The following is a 17,417-nucleotide window of genomic DNA, read 5'->3' as shown; positions in this document are numbered from 1 at the left end:
TTCATCCAGAAAATATTCATTCTACAAAAAAAAATGCGGGCAAAGAAGGAAAGTATAGTTCCGGACACACTTAAACAACCTTTGTCAAGATTGTGAGGCATTTTACTGGAAGGGTATACACCAATGTTGAGACAATTTTAACCCTTGAGAAAATATTGCCTTTCTCTCAGCTCAGGGCGTCAACAGAAGCGTCATTGACCTGCAAATTCCTTTAAAGCACATGCCGTTAGAGAACATGCAATGGACTGCTCGATCTGGAGTGTAAGGGGGATAATCAAGCAGCTCACAGAATAATTGGACTAAGTTATCTTGCTTATTTATTATCCTTCGCTGTACACATATCCTGTTTAATATATGAAGAGATTATCAGTTTTTCTTTAAAATCGGATACAGAAAAACCATTAGATGACATTTAGAAATTTACGCCACACTAGAAATTTGACACTTACATGTTTATCAATTTTTTTATTAATTAAAATTCGCTTCGGTGGCTGAGCGCGTTGAGGGCTTTACTCGCGACGTCCCTACCGACCTTCCCTGGTTCGAATCTTGGAAAAGGTGTGGGTCCGTCCTTTCCTTCATCTAATTGCCATTCACGATTATCGTCGCGATTAGCCAATAAAGGCAGGAAATGGAAGTCAAAAGAACAAACAGACGTAATTTTAAGTCTATGCCAACTTGAGAGCATAGCAAAGGATTGGCTCTTTAAATTCTACGTACGTACACTTTGATACAAGTAGGAAAATTGTCAAGTTCTATTCTGTCACAGTTTATTACAACAATTACTTACTTAAACAAGATAATATACACTATCTACCAAAAAGTAATTGGGCACGTGTACAAAATGGTTGTCTGGTGGAGCGAACCCTGTTAGAACCTCGTGGAGACACCTCTTGCTGCTATAACAGCAGCCAGTCTGTCAGGCATGCTCTCGACTAGTTTGTGGAGGACGTCCATTGGAATGCGTCGCCATTCCTCTTGCAAGATCTCACTCAGTTGGACAATGGAATTTGGCCGCATCTTGAGTTGGGTTTCAAGTACCCTTCATGCACAGATAAGTTAATCAGGACTGGACCTACAGTTTAAGGTGAGATCCGAACCACTGTGCAATGTGCCTCCACCGGGTATCGAACCAGGGACAAAATTTGTTGTTGCTTTTTAAGAAAATAAACGAAGACACTTAGGAAATGTCTTTTTCTCGTTAAAACATAGAGATGCAAGACAATGTTTCAAAAAAATGCTAAATGCACTAAAACGCGACAAATCCTAAAAAAATTCAATATTCTGCAAAATTGACAGAAATGCCCCATGAAAGATGCTTTAAATTTGCACGTATCGTGTCGCTACTTGTTTACGTTCGTCTTCTCCAGATATACTGAGACAGGATATAACTGGAAATGTATTTGGCTTTCCGAAAAGAGATGTAAATGCATCAAAATCACAGCCTTCGTATTATTGTTATAAATGTTCATATTGTTATGAAAATCGACTAAAAGATACTACTGGTAAACAAATGGTATGTCGTAGCATGTTAGAAACAAGAAAATGGATTCACTTGTTAAGCTTATCGTCCGTGTGGTTAGGTCGCCTGATTAACTTGGAGTAAAAACTTTCGTCTTTCTACACTAGCAAGGACATTTTAAAATCACAGCCAAACTCGAATGTATAATGATAATCAATTTTTTATAGTTTTGAGCGGAACAATGCACATACTGTCAAGCTAACACATCAATGTAAAAATAACAGAGCATAAAACACGTTACGTCATATAATTACATCATTAGGGCATCTCATTAGCTTACTTTACAAGCTCCCGCAGGGGATGTTTTTATGAGAACAATGTTTGTTTTTTCTATCCCTTGCTGGGACTTGCCAACATATTCCCTTATGTGAAATAATTATTTTCTATTCTTGTGTGTGTTCGTCTGTGTGTTGTTCTTTTCTGTCTCGTTCTACCTCTCTTTCGTATGGATTGTTATATACGAGGGGAGAGTGAGAATTTTTGAGCCTCACAGCTACAGTTTCACATTATGATTCCTATACATAATCTCTATAATCACCCTCCCCCCCAGAACAATGCACTTATGCATTCTGTGCTGCAATTTGTTTACAGTCATCTGGTAGATTTGTCCTGAGTCTTACACAACTGAATAACCGCCTTCGTCCGTGTGGAACCAACGTCCTCTAAGTGAATTCTTCATAGCAGGGAAAAGAGGAAAATTTGACGGGGGCAGGTCGGGGGAATAAGGTGGATGGGGAAGTGCGGTGAAGCCACACTCGACCAAAGCAGCCTGTGCGGTTAGGCCTTTCCGACAGAGGTACCGAATCACGGCCCTGTCGGTCACTCTCTTCTCTGACACTTCATTCATTTTCAACCTGACAAAAAAATAGAAGAAAACATGTGAATTTCATAAAAGTTCACACTGTGTGTCCTTAAACTCAAATCTTACATCCTCCAAAATTTTAACTACCTAGCACTATTCGTTCGAGTCTCCAAAATAATTGTAGACACATGTAGGGTTAAGTCCTGTAATACGGCCAGTCTTGTAAAATGGCCAGAAATTATATTTCATACTGCTATGCATCGACGACTGAAGAGACATCTGTTCGGGTATAACTGAACTGTTAGTGAGAGTTATGGCGACCGTCCTGTGGCAGTGAACGTTGAGCTCCGTGCTTTATTCAGCCGCACGCTTGTTTTAATGAAACAACTGTGTCTGATTAAAATCGTGTGCAATGGCAGGCAAACCTCTCTCCCTAGACATCACTTTGATCTCGATGCATTACCGATGCGCTAAACAAATGTTAAGGCATTTTTCTAACACCTCGAAAAGGAGCAAATTGGTACAATAATTCAGTCATAACTTTTTAATTGTTAAAGATACGTCGTAAAAACCTTCACCATTGCATTTCTCGTGAAATTCTAGCCGTATTTGATATATCATATTACCCCCTTCCCATTTAAAATTCTGAAGTTGAATTCAAGATGGCGGACATCAAGATGGCCGCCGACCGCACGGGTGGCATCAATGCGGTTCCCCCTTGGCCTGATAAGATTGGTCATCACCATTTCCATGTTGCGCGCTGCAGTGGCCTTGTACCGAGGGTGTTAAGTGACTTTTTGAGCCACCCTGTACAATCATTATTTCACCACATCAGCGCTTTCCTTTTTCTCTATTTACAATTGTATGAGTTTTCTTGGGTGCTGCCATCTCTGGCCCACTTTCTAAACTGCATTATGCATCATCAAATATAAACGTCGTTCTTTTTGCATGCTGCCATCTATGATCCTCTACCTCAAACACCAACAATGCAGTTTGTGTACGTGACATCTATCCTGGATTAAACCCGCGCATAACGGTATAGAAGGGCATAAAGCGAGTGGGCGGATCAAAACTGTACATGCAGTTGCAATCGCTTTCCCCCTCCACGAAATCCCGTCCCATGTTCATCCATCTCGAGTCACTACTTGCGCAGAGATCTGTTTTCGTTAGCTGGCTCAGAGATTCTTGGGACAGGGTGTATCAACCAAGTGGTCCCTGGTAAGAAATCCATGGATTTATTTGTGAAAAACCAGCATTTCCTTCAATCGCGAGCGTAAAACCATATTTAACTTTCATCACGCACCTCACCTTGCTAACATAGCAAGTTCCTGAACGATAATTCCCCTCGTCCAAAGTTATTCAACCATTGTCGATGTAACACAGAAGAGGAAGGGCATACAAGAGTTAAACATCTTCGTTCAAAGTTGCAATGAAAGTAGTTTACAAGATGGCTTAAGTAGCATTGCATTTCAGTTGACCCCATAAAAAAGAGCCACCTGTTAAAACGTATTCTGAGACTATATTTTATAGGTACTGCCGTGGGGGATAACTCGCAAGACCACAATGAGCTAGCTATCTCCAGTCTACCTACTTGTATATTCCATGTTACGGGATCATACTGAGGTAACAAGAATATATAATAACGCCGTAACATAGTTTGAGCCATAAAATGTGGTTATTAAATTTAATCTCTGGGCAGACCAACTTGACACTGTTTTATCATGCTTTCCATCCCTGTCTGGAAATGAACATTGCAGGAAGTCTATTCGCCCTAGTAAGAAGCACCGTGAGGCCGGCCTCATGTGTATATTATAGGCATATCTGCGCCTGAAATTAGACTTCCCGCATGATTAGTAAGGGTATGATGGGAGCAGATGATTCGCTCGCAAAGGTGCTTCATTGCATGCGAAGGCTGGTTACAGCAGGGAGGGAAATTTGCTATAATTATCGTAAGACTCAGAATTTCAGTTGTTAGCGTGGTTTAATAAAGTTATAAGCATGGAATGGGTTTTTGTCTACATACGCTGAAATCAGTTATATTTTGTATTATCTTTGCACTTCATGGCATGTAGTCTCGACAAATTCATTTTTCATTTTTCATACCTGTACATATATTAGGTTTTGACTCATATTTTACATATTTTAGTAACTTTTACATATTATTTCAATATTTCAGAGCATTTCTCAACATATACTCGACATTCGCGCAATAACTACATGTCCCCGCGTGACCGAAAGCGTTGGGTGAATTGCTTGCGAATAACTGACAAATTTGAAACACACTCCCATTACTTCTTACGATATTGAACGCAGTTTTAGTCAATATAAGTCCATCTTAAGAGACAACACAAGAAAATTCACGTTCGAATACTCACCACAAAATGTTGTTATTCATTGTTTTGGAAACAGAAAGTGAAAAAACCTTTTGTGTTGTTTTACAATTAATGTTAATATAAGCGTAGCGTATTTTATGTAGAATTTTAAGTCCATATTTAACTCCATATTTTGGTGAAAATAACTAAATATGTATTTACATATTTAGCACATACATTTTACACTATAGTTAGAATTCATTATTTTCCTGTCTAATAGAAGATTGGGATAAATAAATACCCGGGCAATGCCGGGTAATCCGCTAGTAACTAATAATCGTCATTCGATTAGCTACGAATGGTAGAAAAACGACGTAAAAATAGCCTAATTATTTCAATCAACTAGAAAGTATATTAAGTCGCGAAATGGATAGATATGTTATTTTATTTTCACTACACCGAATTTCATCTTTCTAACTCCAGTACTTTTGGACATATCGAATATTGACACAGACGAACGGCCGCGTCAAGAGTCAAATTAAAGACCATAGCGGTAGGCAAATTGTCCCGGTGTAGGCGTCATCATTTCTCTCGCGATTCTAACGCGTGCAGAGGTGTGGGGGAAGTGGGGGGGGGGGGTTTGTTACGTCACGAAGAAACTTGCCGAATGGAACTTCAGAAAACGTAACAGGTGTGTGCGGAATCTGCGCTGGACGGAAAGCGACGCATGCGCAGAACGATCCCGTGCCTACTCGCGTTACTAACGATGTGGTATATAAGATGCGGTAGTAAACGTGCCGAATCCCGAAACCCACCATCTGGCGGCAGAAGTCGAAACTACCAGCGGACGCTACAACCAGGCTTCGAAGTAGACAGGTAAGCAAGCCAACTCTTTACAAACTGTTGCGGCAAAGTTCGTACTTTTCCCTCGCGAATGAAATGAATGTAATTTGTAACGTGCAACAAAGGTATTGCAAAGTTTATACTGTACATCTTTTGGAAACCAATCTATTTCGCATTTCGTCTCGTTGTGTTAAACACTGGAAAGTTTCACGAGGATGTTAGACATGGCCAAACATTTTTTTTAATACTTGGTTGAAGTCTGTGCTTTTGAACTGAGAATCGTAAAAGATATGTTTACCCTTCCGATTGATTCATTTTGGTTCATTTTACTTCGTATTACTTCCATTTTTGGCCAATCGCGAAGACTAGGATGAGTGATATGATGAAATTGATACACGGATACTCACAAAGATCAGTCATGCCCACGCTGGGATTTGAACCCGGGACCCTTTGCGTTGCAGCACTGCGGGTTTTCACACTTTTATGACGAGGAAAAACAATTTAATACTTTCTAACATAGATACGTCTTGTCCTCCCCAGAACAATACTCACAGATTGATTGATTGAAATAGATTATCTTACGTCGCTTTTCTTCTTCTTTTGGCTAATCGCGACGATTATCATGTGATTAGATTGATGAAAGGGCACTCACAGAGAACACACATGCCAAAACCTGGGATTAGAACACGGGTCCCTTGGCATCGTAGCGCACAGTGCTAACCACTCCTCCACGGAGGTTAGTTCCGAGTTTGAGTCCCTGCTTTGGCATATGTTTTCAGAGCAATCATGATTCATCCTCATCGTTGCAATTAACGAAAAGAGATGAAAATCAACATAAAGAAAGGAAAATGCAGTTCTTTCGGTACATTTTCCATTTACTCATAGCTTCGTGGGACTATTGCCTCCGCTCCCCATATCTCGATTATGTACTTATATTGTAGTTTTGTTATTAAGCGTCGCTTTTCCTCCACTTTTGGATAATCGCGACGATGAGAATGAGGGATGATGTGATGAAATTGATGACCGGACACTCACAAGGAACACCAATTCATACACGCATAACCAAAGGCATCAAATCTATTTGATTCGCTAGAAACACGTCGTAAAGTGTGTTTTTTGGCCTTTGCCGAGAATCTAAAGTAAACTTTACCTTACTTTACAGCTTGATGCATTATTTTATATCATTTGTAAAGGTAGCGCCAAAGTGAACATTCCTTTCTACTCCGAGTAGTATGTTTAATGAATCAATCGGCATTTTTTATGTACCTTCCTGAATCTTTCTCCATGAGACACTTAACCATTTGTTCCGAGCTACAGACTCGATGCATTTTTTGTTTGTGCTGATGCATTTTCTTATCTGTGTATATGCCGGGATTCGAAGTCTGGAACTTCAAGATCGAAAGTCTAACAAATTAAAGCGCTTCGCAACCGAGTTGCCATATAACGATAAAGCTGTGAACCTGTTGGCTACATAAAAATTTGTCAAAGAAAAGGTTATTCAATCCTCTTTATGAATACAAGTTAACCGGGAGGATGAGTCTGAACGTCTGGGTCAGTAATCGAACCAAGAACTTTCGAAAGCGAATTCACAGGATGATAATTAGGATCTGAAGCTTGTCCGTTACGTGGATCGAACCCGGGAATCCAATATACTTTATAGAAGTCCCGAGCGGTAGTAACAGAACGTTTTGTCTCAGAAAACCGCAGATTTAATACCATAAGATAGCTCGTGTACAGGGTAACTTATTGATTTGGATTTATCATACAGGGCTTTACAAAGAGGAATGGTTTCGTTTCGTGTTGATAAATGTCTCGACGATGTTCAATGATGTGTGTCTACGCGTCAACAACGTGGCGAGTGAAAGAGATTTATCTTGCGTTTCGGTTCTTGAAGAAGCGTGACAATAACATTGCACTCATTTTACGGTACGAACAATTTTTTTGACAAGTATGAAACACAATGAATGAACTCTGCTATTGACTGATGGTGAAAGGCACAAACTTTTGTCTCGAAATTTTCTCGTGATGTTTCTCAACATTCATTTCCTCCCCAGTAGCTGAAAAAGATTTGAGTTTTGTTTTCGTCAAAACGGTTCTTTTCAGAATTGCACTCAATTCTCAAACAACACGCAGGGTGTCTACCAAAATAGCAAATCCAAAATTCTTGACTTTTTATTCCTTTTTCTTAATATTTATTTAACGGTCACCACTTAGGTATAGTTGGAAATTAAGAAAATAGATATTTGTATCCAATAATAAACCTCTACAAGGCCGGGTAAGTTGAAAACGGAAGCTGTAATTTAATAAGAGATTTAGACATGCTTTAATTATTAATGCATGTAAAAATCAATATTTCAGACTTGATCCTGGATGTGGAATGGCCACATTATTTAATATTTTTACAAAACTTCATGCATACAAGAATGTAATTCTTAAGAAACGAAGTGAACAAATTTTAACCACAACTCAAGACAATTTTAGATTTCCATATATTTAGGGATGTGACGAAGCTGAAAATTTACCGATGCCGATGTACTCACCGATAATTTTTGGAACCGATTCCGATGCCTATATTTAACCGATTCCGATACATAAGGTTATTAAACAGAAATGGGATGTTATTTTCAGCATGGCAAAAATAAATTTGCTATGTACATTTCTCTTGCATATCATATGTATATACATATATATTCTCAAGAGATGCGAATGTACATTTGCATCTACAAAATGTTATGTGAACCTTTACGAAGAACATGGATTTTGAAGAGATTTAACATTAGTACACAAGCAGTTCTTTGAAATGCAAAATGAATTCCTGTTCTGGCAGATTCAACTTCAGAAACACGAGATTTGGAAGTAACCTACTTCTTCTCTTATCTCAAATCTGTTCAGCAACACTGAACACTCAATCACTGAATACTAAAGCAACAGGTATGCCCAAGTATTTTCTCAGGACTTGCTTCAGGTTTGAATATCCAATACAACAGGAGATCCTGGTTCAGCAATGTACTGTTTTATTTCCGATTTATAGTTAGGTTGATCCTCTGAATGAGTTTGCAATAATTTTATTACAAAAACTCTACAATAATGACGAATCATAACCACATTTTCAATAAATCTTACAAAATTAAAATATAAAACTTATTAGAAGCTAAAAACTCTAGTATAATCTGTTCCGGTTTAAATATCGGATTTTTGCCGATTCCGATACCGATGCCGATGTGTCAATTTCGGCCGATTTTCATACATCTGTAATCGGCTTCGGCACATCCCTACATATATTCAATTTTATCAAATCCCAGTACAGATGTATAAGGATGTAAATTCACCATACTATAAAAGATAGCAAAACGTCTTGACAACAAGCATAATTTCTTTACTCTTTCTAGACCTACCTGTTGATTTCTTGACTTTTTCGTGCCTGGTCGACACCCTGAGTCACGAGACTTTCAGGACGGTCTCGTCTCGATTCTACCAGCCTCATTCTTTGAATGTTCTCGAATTTCGAAGAGAGACCGAGATATGTTCTAGTTATAAAAATGTGATTACCGTATTTCACCCCACAATCGTCTAGATTTTCTGCGAATTTTTTCTGCCAAGAAGTTGGGTGCGACCGTAATGTGACGCTTTTTCTTTTTTTTTAAAAAAAAAAGAAATTGTGCCGTCATTACCGGTTCTTAAAAATCATTTATTACTAGGTAAACTGTCTTTTATGCAAGATTAGGATGCATGAAATACTGGTGAATATACATTAAATATACTTGAATATAGTCCAAATCGACGCACAACATTTCTTTCTGACAGTTTAGCGAATATTTTTCCGGTCTTAAAAAAGGTGACATTAGTTGTTATTGATTTGGGCATTATAGTCGAAATATTACACTTGAGAAAATTTACTGCACGGTTGCGAAGTATGTACGAACATACAAAAGGTAATCTGCTGTGTGCGAAGACACTGCGCCGCTATAATTTGTTTTGTTACACTTTATTATTATTCGATTTATGGCAACTTTTCCAGTTTTGAGTCGCTAGAATCTACTGTTGACTTTCCTTGTAGTGTTGTTGTCCGGAATCTTTATCTTACATGTTTTTCTCCAAAACGTTGTAGCGCTTTGCACGTCATGTCTGGGAACGGAATTAATCCTTGGGGTATACCGTATTTCACCGCATAATCGCGCACCCTGTTTTTTCAGTCCAAAAATTGCTTTATAACATTTTATCTCATCGGCGCGTCAGAAACGGCCCCGGGGTCCACCCAGCGTCGAATGACATGGGTACCTGGGGGAAACCCTGGGGGGTAAAGGCGGTCAGGGGTGTGGTGCTGATCACATCACCCCCAATCACGACCGGATCAAGAAAGTGTGGGGCGCTACCCCCACGCCCCCTATATGCCTTCATGGTGGGGTGCTAAGCACAGGGGAACACTTTACCTTTTTTTAACATTTAGTGTTAACCTCTTTCTCAGTATTGTTAGTATACAACAATACTCTGTTTTGTATCGGCGGCATTACAGTAAACCTATAACTCAGCTTCTGGTCGTTTTTACAGTAACTAATTATTGTCACAACTTTTCAGCAGATTAACAACGAATGTAAGAAAATTTGGAAATATTAAACGTTGATTTTTTAATGATAAGTTTTCCTTAGATATCTCGCCCTTGCATTTGCCGGGAAGGATATTGAGATATACGCTACAAACTTTACGCCAGTGTTGCCATTCCAGTTTGTACATACATGAGCTCGTTGTAGTTTTCCTAAGGGGGCTTGATCGAACCTTATCGTCATCTAGAATTATTCTAGAACAAATGTGCTAAACATAGGACCCGCGGTTTGAAATGCGGCCCACTATCCAATCATGCGTGCGTGCTAGTGTGTGTGTAAACACACACAGGAGAGTTTTTAAACTCCAATATACACTGGCTGACAAAAGCACCCAGAAGGAGTGGTTGGACGTGAATGAAACTACATATGCTGAAAGTCCATGTACTTTTATTGAACTGATTACAATATGGGATGCTAGAGTCAAGGCCTTTGGTAGTTACAGGTGGAATGGTGGCGCCAGGTCAGGAGGGTGTCGCACCCCCTCTGGCCGCAATGCATGCCCTTATGCGGTTCGGAATAGTGTCAAACAGCCTTTGGATCCTCGCCTGAGGCACGTTCGTCCAGCTGTTCCTCCAGATCCCGCAGGTTGGCACTAGGACGGAGTCCCCGTCCAATGTCATCCCACACATGTTCAATGATGGACAGGTCCGGGGATCGTGCTGGCCATGGGAGGACCTCAACATGCTCTAGGCAGTCCATAGACACATGGGCCGTATGTGGGCGTGCATTATCTTGTTGGAACACTGTTCCAGGGCGCTGTGCCATGAGGGGTAGGACGTGTGGATGCAGAATGTCTGTGACGTATCGCTGTGCCGTCAAATTCTGCCGAAGCACTATTAGAGGTGACCTGAACGCATATCCAATGGCTCCCCACACCATGATGCCAGGGGTCACACCTGTGTGTCTCTCCACAATGTAGGCAGGATGTGCCCTCTGACCTCGACGCCGCCACACCCGCACACGATGGTCATCGGAGGTAATGGAGAAGCGGGACTCATCACTGAACATGATGCGACGCCATTCGTCCTCTGTCCATGCCTCCCGAGCACGGCACCACACCAACCGCAGGCGCCGGTGTTGTGGTGTCAACGGCAACTGGCGCATGGGGCGGTAGGACCCGAATCCGGCGGATGCGAGTCGTCGAGACACTGTGCGGGAACTCACAGGATGTTGTAGAGTGTCCAGTACATGTTCTCGGGTGACGGGTGCCGAAGTTGTGGGATCCCGTACTGCTTGGAGCGCCATACGACGGTCCTCCCTCGGGGTGGTGTTTCTTGGTCGACCTCATCCTGCACGACGTGCATGGGTGCCCTCATGTACCCATTGATTCCAACATCGGGCCACTGTGACATCTGAATGGCCCACATGCCTGGGAATTGCCCGATACAACCAACCCGCCTCATGCAGTCCCACAATGCGGCCTCTGTCAAATGCTGTCAATTGCTGGTTCGGCTGTCTAACGCATCTGCGCTTCGTTTTCCTGTCTGAACTTCGTGCTGTACTGTCTGACTCACAGCAGGTGACTGGTCACACCTTATCAGCAACAGGAGGTGACGTCACAAATGCCCTCTGGTGGGCGTTCTACACATTACAGATCCTTGTACATCTAATCATTTACTCACACATCAATGGTATGCATGTATATCGAAATGGGGTAATCTTCGACCACTCCTTCTGGGTGCTTCACTTCTTTGTCAGCCAGTCTATATTCGTATTTCGATATTCAAACAAGCCCTGACTCACACCATGCTTGACAAAGTTTACATATTAACTCAGGACCTTTACACACAGAAGAATAGAGCTTGTTTGGGATAACAAAAGACAAAAAAACCTAGTAAACAATAATTTGTTTAAATAAGCGACAAACAAATTATTGTTTACCAGAAGAAAGCTACCAGTTTTTTGTTTATGACTAACAAGTTTATTCAACAAATCAGTTTATTTCTTTCTCTGTACTATTACAATAAAAACTATATGTTACCCCTATTTTGAATATGAAAAAGGGCAGCTAACAGCAGCCTGTTGATGTAGGAGAAAACTCGTCACCTTGTAATGAAGGGTTTCCAGGTTCGATGCTCGGTGGAGGTGAATAGTGGTTCGGATCCCACTTTAAACTGTAGGTTCAGTCCAGATTAACCCATCTGTGCATAAAGTTGACTTATAGCAAACTTCACCCATTTTAAATATTACAGAAAGTTGTACAAGACATCTCAAACCGAAAGTGAACTACACTATATCTCAACTATCTCTGGAACAGTCGAACAAAACACTCTGCGCAAGTAGTGACGCGAGACGGCTCCACCGATGAACACGTGAGAGGGAATGGGATTGCGTGGAAGGCGGGGTAGCGATTGCAGTTAGCAGCTGTCCCAGCAGAGTGTACTTTTTCCCCTTCCGCCCGACCCTGTGTGGTTAGCACATCGCGCTGCGACGCCAAGGGTCCCGGGTTCGAATCCCGGTCGAGTATGGTTGTTTGTGAATGTCCATTTTTATCCATTTCATCATTTCATCACTCATCCCCATCTTCGCAAATTAGCCAAGAGGCACAAAACGCGAAGTAAAATCAACTAAATCAATCAATCAATCAATCAATCTTTCCCCTTCCCTTCCGCTATGCGCGGCCTAGCTCCAGAGATAGCTGGGACAGGGTATAGCAAGAAGTATGCGAAAACATTCGAGCATATGGTATTGACATTTGGAAGAAAATTCTTTCAATTCTCATGCTGTTCGCTTGTATCAATCCTTAGTACAAATCTTACTCCCAAGGAAGAAAATAGAATTTATAAATTAGTGAATGAATTGCAGGTGGAACTAGACCATACTACGGAAATAATACACGAGTTTTTAAGGATTGGCTTTCAGGATTTTCAGGGTGGCTACTTTTAAAGGACGACAAAATTCAAGTATAATTCCCAGTTTTCAAGGCGAATGTTCCAAAAATTCAAGGCTACGAGCAGATGATTTCTCTATTTCAACCTTACGTATTACCGACTCTCACCAGACCCATACACAAATATATTAGCAATATAAAGAGTGTGTGTGTGTGATTCCAATGTATAAGAAAATTCTAATTAAATTAAATTAAACGATATATATATATATATTTAAAATATTTAATTTAAGGTCCGAAGTTTACATTTGCCACTTCACATACTCACTCGGAAGTACATCTATAAACAAAAGTCACAAATGTTAACAGTTTATATTCTAATCTACACAAAATTGTTAGTTGTGTAAGAATTTCAGACCAAAATTTACCTCATCATCTTCAAGATATCTTCCGTCTGTCCGATATTGTTCTGCAAAGACACTAACAAAACAAACGGGACGAGAGAATTCTGTTTTATTTTGCACGAAGTTTTTTTTCCTTCCTCGATAAAAATAAAAACTAAACTGTGAAAAACTTGCCTCGGGGCATTCCTTAATAAATATGTATGAATTCAATGGGACTTGGAATAATAAAAGTTGCAATTTTTCACATCTGCGGAGATAAAATCAAGCAGAATTCAGGCATAATTCCCGGATCCAATTATTCACGCAGAATTCCCGGAATTCAATGAATTCCCGGTAGAGTAGCCACCCTGATTTTCATTAAGTGGTTAAACCATTCTGCATAGGAATTCGGTTACCTATACGGAAGACATTAATGCCATATTCTTATAAACATGACTGTAGTCACGTCCTAGCTTTTGAAATGTTTGCTGATCATTACACACACAAAAGACTTCACATAACAGATCTTTTTGATAACAATTAACGTCGACTTTACAACAGATCGGATTAATATATGCTGTGGTTCAGGACTAACGCCATTGTGAGGGTTCCCTTGTATACAATTTCTGTTGTATGTATACATATAGGCCAATTTGTATTAGCAAATTTTCAATGGCAACTTCTACCATCGCCGTAAGGTTAGGCAACACACACAACGGCTTGCAGGGAAGAGAGCATTTCAGGATATAGGTGTCCCGGTTTTATTGCTGGTGACTGTACAAGCTTCTTGTCAACAAGTAATAAATTATGGAATTATGCAAGATATTTAACATCAAATGTAAGTTTCAAATATAATATAAAAATGATTACGTTTTCTTGATAATTTGCTTCGGTAATATAATCAGTACAGCTAGGATTTTTATGACTTAGCATATTTCTTTTGTTAAGGGTGATGTGTTCACCAAATATATAGAAATTGTTATTGTGAAGAAACTAATTGAATTAAGGTGCTTTTTAAGGGCATATTTTGGCATATTTTGCCATTTCTGCGTGTTAGAGCATATTTTGATGGATTTTCGGTCATATTCAGCAAATTTTTGCATTTTCAAGAAATATACAGTCATTTTGGAAGTGGATTCGAGTCAGCATATATTTTTTCTTGAGAAGCGCTGTTGCCAATTTTGCCTGCAGTGTTTAGACATCATCCATTCATTTCGACGTTACGCTCCCAAGATCGCCACATTTCATAAAAAACATAGCAGAACAGAATAACACAACCCACCAAAGATAACGCAACTGCAACTTCACGTTGAGAAACCTCTAACGGAACGGACTTGGCAACATCTCATTTACTCCACGTGGACTTGACAAGTACTGTCAATTCCTAAAACGGCTGGTGTTGGTGGGATAGGTTTGCGGGAAGTATGTACTGGGCTCCACGCGAACTTGACATATGGTTATCAGAGGGAAACTGTTCTATCGAACTTTCTTCGAAGTAAAGTGGCCTTGGAATCAGGACTTCAACTATACCAAACGCATTAATCTGGAACACGGATACCAATTAAGGGTTAAATGTTTACCTTTGAGTAAGCCTTAGTATCTACTTTCGACGGCCAAAACGATTTTGTCTTCGTTTCGACATCATCAAACTATTTCAGTAATACACGGTGGCCCCTGTTGAAGCACAAAACAACAGCCGAAGCGTTTTCTCGTTGCCGAAACTCGACAAGGAAGGAAAACGCGACGTTTTAGAACGGAAACGATAAAAAGAAGGAAGAATAATAAGCAGAAATGAGGGTCTCTGGATTCGTAGCACAAGCTAGTTACAAAAGTTCGGAGAGACGTGACCAGCATCCGATTAACGCGACGACAAAAGTTTGGAAATCAGGTTTGCTTATTCCGGAAAATGTGGGCGGTTGTTTAAATATTAGGTACGAGTCCGCATCTAGTTGGGTGATCTGGGATCCTCTGCGAAATCGAAGAGACAGGTCCATTGGAGAACGACACCTTCACCGTACCATTTCGGCATTTAAAGACGAAAGTTACGACTATACCCAATCTCGGAAATCTCTGGAGCAAGGTCGCGCATAAGGACAGAGAAGAGGAGAAAGCTAGTAGGCGGAGCGAAGCAGAACACGTTGCTGGAACCCGCTCTTAGCTGCAGTCCCTTTCCCCTCCACTCAATCCCGTTCCCTCTGGAGTCACTACTTGCGCAGGGACTTCTTTTCGTTCTCTCGCTCCAGAGATACCCGGGACAGAGTATAGCATTAATAGGGACATTGAATTTTCGCGATACGCGAAATCGCGAAATGTGAAAACAAGATGCAATTTTGAACATTCTGCACGTAACTACACCCCCAATGATGAAATATGGATGAGTTTTATTCGCGAAGTAATGCGAAATGTGTGCTTTTACACGAAATGAACGCTTTTTCGCAAAATAACCGTGAAATATCATCAAATTAAGTAGAAAACACGCAAAAACCGAGGTTGTGCGCGCAAACTGTCGATTTGTAACAATATGTTTGCCTAAAGTTTCCTACCACTTGCAGCTGAAGAACGTTTTATCTTCGATCACATCAGGAAGACGCTGCAAATTTGGATTTCCCATGCACATATCTCAGTTCGAAAACTTCGCTCCCTGCCAAGCTGCATTCCTTTCTTCCCCCGAATATCTACTCAACTTCCAGTTTCATTGAACTTGCTAGCTGTAGCAGCGATAAGATTAGTTAGTTTGTTCCCGCACATCAAGGGAAACAATGGTGTCATTTGTGTTAAGTCATGAATGAATTTTGTTTATCATCATGTGATTTTCAACATGTGTTTGTGTATGTGCAGTAGTGATTATTTTATTTGTTGGACAGCAAGGATATCCTTTAAATACATACAATGAATAAATCGCTTGAGATATGCAAATTAGAAATGAAGTGATTTTGTGTTGATGTTTTCTTTTTTGTACTAAGTACTTGTGTATGTGTACAGTATATAAAAATGAAGTAGTTTATCAATTTATAGCTCTTTTGTATGTTGTTTCCTCTCATAATGAAAAAGTGTGTGCCAATTATTATTTTTTTCCACCGCTGGTATATACCGCTGATCTAACATTTTATTTACCGCTCTCCTCAGTTTTTATTTACCATAAATTTGTCTCCCTAAGCATTAGGTATGGGCTTTTAAGGTGAATCTTAGAGCATTAAAAATTAACGAATAAAACTCCCTGCATTCTGATTCCACGCGAACCCATAACAATAATTTTCCAGACAAAACAATCTTATGAGGCACCAAATACTCTTTTCCATCCATCCATCTGGCGCGAAAGGGACGTTCTTCACTGAAGGTACGTGCGATGAGTCATACCTGCTTCGGAAAGAATGGATGAACTGCAGAGGTTGGAGGTAAGGTGTTACATATGGGGATTATACAGAATTTTGCATTTAGATGGTGTAAGTTTGTATTATGGAATGCAAGGGTAAAATAGAGACAAAATTACATTAAACTGGATTTTTTGTGGAAAATTTTTAGACAGGTCGTCTTCAGGTTCGGACAGAGATAAATAATTAAAATTTAAAATCTGTGCGCTCATAGTATCGTAAGGAGATGATAATTATGTATAAAAAGAAAAGAAGGATAATCATTGAAAATCAGGAAGAGGAAATTTAGTAATATAAAATACGTATGTCACCACTCCCAGACAATTAGCACTCAGCCCAGCCAGGAAATATTAATAGAATGTTTATGTCAGTTATTGCCGAGTTGGATTTGCTGAGGAGGAGAAGCAGGAATTGTGGGAGTAGGAAAGAGGACACGTGACTAACGGGGGAGTCAATCGGGAGTCGTTGGTGAAGCAGGAATTGGGGATTATCTCCGCAGTTCCGAGGAGAATTATGTCTATCGTTGAGACGGGCAAGAATCCTTACTTTATGTGCCGGGTTCAACTATGACGATATAAATAGTATTTGAGTGTACGAATCCTTTAAAGTTCTTTTAAAGTGTGTTTTCACCTCTCGCAGCTGAGTCTATGGAGGCCTACCATTATTTATTATTAATGTGCAAATAGGATCGAGCTTACGCACCCCAGGAAGTCGATCCCCGTACCAAGAGTATGTCACCCAAGGAGGTGAGCC

General features: G+C 40.2%; 1 protein-coding gene across 1 annotated transcript in view; it reads left to right on the top strand.

Annotated features, from left to right (window-relative positions):
• Positions 1-5,423: 5,423 nt before the first annotated feature.
• Positions 5,424-17,417, top strand: part of sNPF (short neuropeptide F precursor) — a 163,904-nt gene continuing 151,910 nt past the window's right edge. The window contains exon 1 of the mRNA XM_083115837.1: positions 5,424-5,512. The gene's annotated coding sequence lies outside the window, so the exon portion shown is untranslated. The remainder of the gene's footprint in view (positions 5,513-17,417) is intronic.

Source organism: Lepisma saccharinum, chromosome 1, assembly GCF_977018435.1.
Source record: "Lepisma saccharinum chromosome 1, izLepSacc3.1, whole genome shotgun sequence".
Lineage (NCBI taxonomy): Eukaryota > Metazoa > Arthropoda > Insecta > Zygentoma > Lepismatidae > Lepisma > Lepisma saccharinum.
This window is presented reverse-complemented; position numbering and strand designations above follow the sequence as displayed.